The sequence below is a fragment of the Molothrus ater genome, chromosome 1, assembly GCF_012460135.2.
Source record: "Molothrus ater isolate BHLD 08-10-18 breed brown headed cowbird chromosome 1, BPBGC_Mater_1.1, whole genome shotgun sequence".
NCBI classification, from domain to species: Eukaryota; Metazoa; Chordata; class Aves; order Passeriformes; family Icteridae; genus Molothrus; species Molothrus ater.
The window spans coordinates 22,659,266-22,666,831 of NC_050478.2; the positions used below are offsets into that span (position 1 = coordinate 22,659,266).

The 7,566-nt window shown below is 38.6% G+C and overlaps 1 long non-coding RNA gene across 1 annotated transcript; it reads left to right on the forward strand.

The window, feature by feature from the left end:
* Nucleotides 1-274: 274 nt before the first annotated feature.
* LOC118701979 (uncharacterized) lies at nt 275-7,024 on the forward strand. Its single transcript, XR_004982616.1, has 3 exons — nt 275-317; nt 1,616-1,833; nt 5,650-7,024. It is a non-coding gene; the product is annotated as an uncharacterized LOC118701979 (long non-coding RNA).
* Nucleotides 7,025-7,566: the final 542 nt, after the last annotated feature.

Genomic DNA, 7,566 nt, shown 5'->3' on the forward strand with positions numbered 1-7,566 from the left:
ACAAACTGCCAGCTTCTGTCACATTGCGGCCCTGAGGGTTTTTAGGATCAGATTGCTACTGCCGGAAATAGGATGCTGCAATTGAATCTGTTTTTATATTCTACACTATATCAGGTTTCCAAGTTGGGCATATTTACATGTACATTTGATGACATCTAATGTATGCATACAGCTAAAATAAAATTTGCATGATGGTAACTGATCACATGTGGGCTTTGATGAGTTCCTTTCCTTCTGCTAAGCTTCACGTATCTTCTTGAATTTCTGCATCAGTTCACATCCTGGATCAGAGTGATGCAGACATCATATATCTGTGGGTAAGTACAAATATACACTTTTCTATGTCATGAACCATAAATCAACTATGTACGATAGCTAAATTTATGCTACTATATATTAGTTGTCAGATGAAAAGAGTATTTTCCATTGCTTTTTTTAATACCATTTCTGATCTCAATTAAATACAGACTAATCAAGTTCATCTGTATTGTGTCAGGGAGTAGAAGTGTTGTTTTAGACTGTGTGTTTGAAGGTATTTGTGTTAGAGACAGCAATATAGATTGGCAGAAAAAATTCACTGACCTAGTACTAAGGCATTATAATGAAACTGCTGTTCATTGACATTAAACAATAAATACAAGAAACAATAGAATTAAGAATTCTTATTTAAAAGTAGAAAAACAAGCTTAACTTGTTCTCATAGGAATCTTAATAGTTTTCCTTTTACTCTAGGTAATCATTGGAGAGGGTTGCCTGTGAAGAGGCACTTTAAGTGAGCTCTGAACCTATCACTTAAAGCAGGACAAAGGATCTTCCTTAGCTTCTGCAGAAGAATGAATACTTAAGTGGCACATTTCTGCTCAATAAACAAAACTGTAATGAATTTAAAGGAAATTACAGATTTTATCATCTCCTGCAAAGTCTTACAATGAGCATCTGGGTTTTGCTGCCATGCAGATTATTGATGGCCCAAACTTATTAAGCTTTCTGGTTGCTTTGTTCACACAAGTAAATCAGCACAGCAGAATGAATTAAAAATAGCACTAAAATAATTTTCTATTGTTTTACTGAAATGCTTTATGAATGCTTATATCTAATGGGCAGATGGAACAATTCTAAGGTCTTATTTTCCAAAGGTATCTCATTATTTTATTGCTCATGAAAACTGCCTTCCTTCCACAACTACTCAGCAAAGAAAGATTTTGCTACGTGCTGTGAACTACTGAGGATGACTCCCAAAGAGGAGAAAAAGATAGAAATATAAATAAATACCTCACAATGGTAATGCCTGGATGGCACTTTTGGTATTTTTCCATTGTTCCAGATGTCACATGCAAACCAAAATTTCCCCCAAGTAATTTTAAACATTTTTTTAAACCTAACACATACGAATACACTGGAAGTTAAAATTAACAAAAAATTGGGGGAGGCAGGGGGTAGGGGTTGTGTAAGTAATTCTGTTTAAGAAGAGGCTACTTAATACAAGTAATTTCATGAGCTGCTCATATTCTTCTTTGAGTATTTTTTTTAAATACAACTCACCATTTTATCTGAGAATTTTCATTTTCTTCCCTCAAGGACATGGCTAAACTTGGGCTTTTTATTTAATTTCCAGAAGACATACTGCTTCAGCAGGAACCTTCCTACTCCAATGATGATGACATGATGAACAATATACCTGAAAGCTGCTGGCTGTAGCATAGATTCCTAAAACATGGAAAGTAACCACTTAAATACAAGGAGGAGGCTGGAAAATAACTCTGCAGGTCAAAAACAGCACTGAAACCCCATGGCAGTGAAGAGTTCCTCTTACAGAAAAGGTTCCTCAAATAGGTACTATGTCTTCCCTTCCACTATTTCAGCTCTTAAATCTAATTTTATTCTATTTTCTTTATCTGTGTCCATCTCTTCTAATATCCTAACAGTATCCTATCTGAACCTTCTGTCCCTTGTTATTTCTGACTCTATTACTCTGTGACATTTTGCTATATATTTTCATTGCCTTTAAGTCTCTACCAAAATAGTATGACTCCAGACACAAGGCCTCTCAAGAATTAGACTATTTGTCTTCTCTAGAGAGAAGGCTGTAGCAACTGAGCAAGTGACCAGGTATTGCAAAAACAGTGATGTGTATGTAGAAGCAAAAAGATCCCTGGCATGGCATTAAAAAGGTCATAGGAACCCACCTCCAGCAGAGGTGCTTGTATACTCAGGAGTCCTTTTTCATTTCTTGCATCAGCAGCCAACCCAAGCCTGGACTGGGACTTCTGGTTTACTCGTATCTAGACTCTTGACATGATAGATGAGAGGATAATCTTCCTGCATTCAGTTTACTCTGATCCTGTCTACCAGTCTTTCTCCTGAAAAAAAGATTGATGATTGGAGTATGCACCTTTAAATAAAAGGATTAAAAAAGAAAGAGAATCAAAGACCTTATTTCTTGAAAAAGAGAAAAGTAATTTTTTTTTCCTTCTGCAGTGTCTTTGTTACCAATGGCACTTTGTATGAAATTATGGACTATCTCTGTTTCCTTATTTAGCTAGTACAGGAGTGCATTGAACTGTTCTGTGTCACTCTGCAGTGTGCTGTACCTGTAGGATGGCACCACAACATATGATTCAAGGTGGCATTTTTCTCTAGGCTCACTGCCAGTGTCTCAGACAAGCATGCACTAATCACAGAATATTTGAGATTTATGCACATGGAATGCAGCCTTGAAGCTAGTGAGAAATAGTGAGAAAGAAGTGAGAAATACCTCTTTATTTGAGACACTAAGACCATCTGTTTTCTTTGAATTTGTATGGTCAGTTTGACAGCTTTCTACATGTTGGTATGTATAGAGTTTTCCAGTTTCCTAGAAAGTAGCCTATTAAAGAACAAGATACCATAGACAGAATCCACATAATTCTTGCTAAAGATGCAATTTTTGAGATAATGCCCTGATACACAGGCCAGAACTGTGGCTCTTTTTTCTTTGTTTTATCTAAAAGGTTATACTTGCTACTATTCTCTGTTGAACATACAAACACAGTCTGGCTTTTTTCTCTCTATTATTCTCCTTGCAGGAGAATAACAGAGAGGTGACTTCAGGTGAAGTCACCAGTTTTGGTTTCTATCACATTCTGAGGGCAAAGTCATGTATCTTTAAGGGGAAAAAGTGATAAAGAGAAGTGTAAGCAGGAAAGAAAGTAGGCAGAAAAAAAAAATGATAAAGAGAAGTGTAAGCAGGCAAGCAAAGCACTACCATGTTTTTAGATGGGAAGTATTCTATTTCAGAGCAGAATAAGCCCACTGCTATCATGAGGCCAGAGCCACCAGCTGAAAGAAGTATATTTGTCCTATGTACATTAGAGAAAATATTTATTTATTTTCAAATATAAATCCCCAATCCAAACTCACAACTTGTTATATTAAAATGTTAAACATTGTAAACTGGGTTCATAAATCTCTTGTCCATCATTGAACTTTACTCTTAGGAAGCCAGGGTTAGAGGTTCTCATCTGGCCTTCCTGGGGTGAATCATCCATAATGTTCTGCAGCTTTCTGGATTGTGCAAATATAATGGGACACCTAGTCACATTCATATTCTGAGAGCAAACAACTTTATTGCTGCAGTACAGCACAAGGCAGAGACAGCACCTTGGACAGAACAAGTCTCTCTGTTCACTGCATTTTTACCAAATATGCTAACAGGAGAGGCCTGGCAGGAGGGAAACAAGCACTTTAAATAGTTCTGAAGAATCAGGGTGCTTGGTGGAACCCTTGTGCCTTAGGTTAGCTGAACCATCTAACTCCTTTGGGCCAGCCCACATTGCTGCTCCCAGTTAGGAGTTTAGATATGATCATTTCAGCTTGAAGAGACCAGACAATGGCCTGTCTGTGATGGCAAAGGTTAATTTGACAGAATATGTGAGGGATGTCGATAGGTGATGTCATAGTTCTCAAATAATTACTCTTCTGTTCACACATAGGTCACCTTGCCTGTCTAAACTTCGATGACCAAATCATAGTTACTTTCCTTGTAATTTTTTTTAATTATAACTCATTATAAAGTGGATGCATACACTGAACCTGTCTTGCCAGTCAATTAATTTGTCAAAGAATTTTCCATTTGTTATGTGTATGAGCAGCCATCTCCTACAGCAATCAAATCTAAGAACTGAAGCAACAACCGAAATATATTTCATAGCCGTAACACACAAAATGAAAATCTGTACGACTTCTTAATTAACATTTCTGTAATTGTTGTGCAAACTTACCTAACACAAGAAAAAATGTGTAAAATATAATGGGACCATAATTTGGCTTAGGAAAAAAGTAAGAGTGGAATTCCAAGATGTAAAAAGAAAATAATGTATATTTCTGCAAAGTATCCCACCTGCCACGAAGCACTGCCATGGTTTCAGGGTCTGAACACTGTGAGTCATTGACCCTTGGCACACACCTGAAAGGCAGGCAGCCAAGGAGCACAGGTGGATGCTATACTGATAAAACCATAGAATGTTTTGGGTTGGAAGGGACATTAAATATCATCTGGTTCCAACCACCCTGCCATTGGCAGGGATACCTTCCACTAAACAAGGTTACTCAGAGACCCATCCAGCCTGGGCTTGAACACTTCCAAGGATAGGGCATTCTCAGCTTCTCTGGGAAATCTGTTCCAGTGTATCACCATCCTCACAGTGAAGAATTTCTTCCTAATATCTAATCTAAATCTGGTAAATTCTGTCATCATATGAAAAAATTTTCCTCTGACAGAATTTCTGTGTCTTAATGATCCCCACAGAGGCTGAGAACTCAAGCACATTTCTATGCAATCCCCTGCTCCCAACCCTTTTGCCAACCTCCTCTGGACTTCAAACTGTGTATGGGAGGTCCTTGTGGACCCACTCCTGTTGCATTTTGGGAAGATTATAAGTGCCCTGTTTGCATGCAGTTTGATGCAGTGTGTGGATTTTTTTATAGCTATGACAAATACGAGAGGCACATGATTTTCTAGGGACAGTGGCTGCTTCCATCTCTAGATAATTTGACTGAGAACTGCAAGAGTGGGTGGGAAAATAAGGGTCCAGTAAGCCCTTCTGCACTAAATGGTTAGAGGATGGCTACCTTCAAGGTTGATATTAAAGAAATTATACACACAGTCCTTTACCTGGAAAGGAACATAAGTGGCATATTTGCTACATGCTGTTGCCTTCTAGATTTGCAAACTGTTGTTTCTGAAGTTGTCAGGCAGAACACATTTAATGTATGACTAAACCTCATCCATGCAGTTTTAGATCAGTTCAGATCAGTTTCTCTTTCCTACTGCACTGATGCTCAGTTCTGTGGGCCACAATAGACTGGGCACTGCCATTCCAGTGCTCACCGACACTAGGGCAACAGAGCCAGCTCTCTCACTTCTGCACAAAACAGTCTTTCAAGGCTCAGGCATTGTCTCTAGGACTCCCAAAAGCACACAGCATGGGAAGCCAGAATTAGCCAGATAGCAAGAAAGACACCTGACATCAAGTGGAAATGAAAAAGGAAAACCTAATGACCACAGGGTCAGAAGCTCAGTGATTTAATGGTATTCTCCAAGTGCCCATCTTGTTACAGATGGGTAATTGCTGTTAGAACAACATGGCTAACACTTTATTTTTCCTATAGGAGATAATTACTTTGATTGAAAACACTGGCTGTCAGACAAAGGAATACCTACTGCAACAGCTGCAGACCGGGAATGGACAGCTGCATTTGTCTTGTAGCAGTGCTAATCAGGTTCCTGCAACTGCCAGATCTTTGACTGAAGTTGAGGTGACAGGTTGCCATCATGCTTTTGAGGTCTTCTTTCCTCTTTACTGATTGCTTTAGCTCAGTTCCTCCCTTACTTTTTAAGACTCCAAAACACATTATTGGCAGTAACAGCAAATACAGAGAAGAGAAACTGCCAGACAATCAACTGATAAAATTAATGTACTATTTTAGCCAGCTGAGCTTTTTAAATATATGCAGGACGAACAAAATTAACCCCAAATCTGATCAAATGCTAATTAGCATTTGATACTACCTGCAATGATTATGTGTAAATCCACAAAGGAAATTGCAGACTAAACTAACCTATCATGCTCAGGTTAGCACTTGTCAACTACCCACTGTCCATTCTCAGCTAAGATAGACATTTTTAACATGCACTTTTTTCTGGCTGAGTTCACTGTATTTTCAAGCATAATAAAAGAACCAATAAATACTTTTTATAAACTGGGTGGAAATCATGAAAGACAAAAACCACTTCTACAAATAATATGTGTTGTACTGAAGAATTTTGTAATATAAAAAAATGGATGAATATCAAGGGCAAAAATAACCTCACCTTAATCATTACAGTGACAAGCTAAATTTGATGTCAATGACCTTCTTAGAGGCCGTCCTCAAAATGAGCAGCAAGTTTTCTCTAAAGGCCTTGTAGAAGTATGGGCTTATTCACTGTACATAATTGTTTCCCTAGAATAGAAATCTCCAGGGAGGATTACCTTTATCAACTGTAACCACAGCTATATAGTCTTATGTCACTTCCTTCTATGCATAGGGGGAGCTCTGTTTACATTCATCTAGTTTGGCCCTCTAGTGTAATGATGAATCATGCTTCTAAATAAGGATGTGTGATGGTATTGACTGGGATACAGTTCATTTTCTTCTGAGTAGCTGGTATGGGGCTGTCTTTTGATTTTGTGCTGGTAAGAGTGGGATATTCTCATTATTGCTGAGCAGCACTTGTACTGAGTCAAGGCTCAGTAGAAGTGCTCACCCCACCCCACCAGCTGGGAGCGGACAGGGAGTGCACGAGAAGCTGGGAAGGGACACAGCTGGGACAGCTGACCTCAACTGAACCAGGGGATATTCCAGACCATATGGCATCATGCTCAGCATGGAACACAGCAGTGGGATGTTAGGAGTGATGGTGTTTGTCTTCCCAAGTCACTGTTACATGTGATGGAGCTGTGCTTACCTGGGAATGGCTTAACAACTGCTTGCCCATGTGAAGTGCTGAATTCATTAATTCCTTGTTTTGTTTTGCTTGCATATGCAGCTTTTGCTTTCACTATTAAACTGTCTTTCTCTCAACCCATGAGTTTTCTTATTTTTATTCTTGCAGTTCTCTTCTCCATCCCCCATGGGGTGGGAGTGAGCAATCAGCTGCTTAGGGCTGAGCTGCAGTCTGGGGTTAAACCATGAGAGCAAGAGAATTCATAAGGACAGGCAGTCTGTACTTTGAGAACTTTATAGAAATGTTTCTCTTATCACAGACTCAGCAATCTGAATGATTTTTATTGCTTTAAAATACAGTATGAAGCAAGGCTAGAAGACAGGCAGTCAAATAATCATTTGTAAGGAACTGAAGAGGAACCTTGAAGAGTCACTTAAGCTTTGCTGCAGATGACAATAAAGTTATGAATTTATTAAATTGCATTTCTCAGCATCCTAGACATTGCAAAAAGACAGATATGACACTTGAAATGTGGTATAACCTGGTGGCAATTACGTTAGTGTAGCACAACCAGAAAAGTACATATTTATTATTTGCCC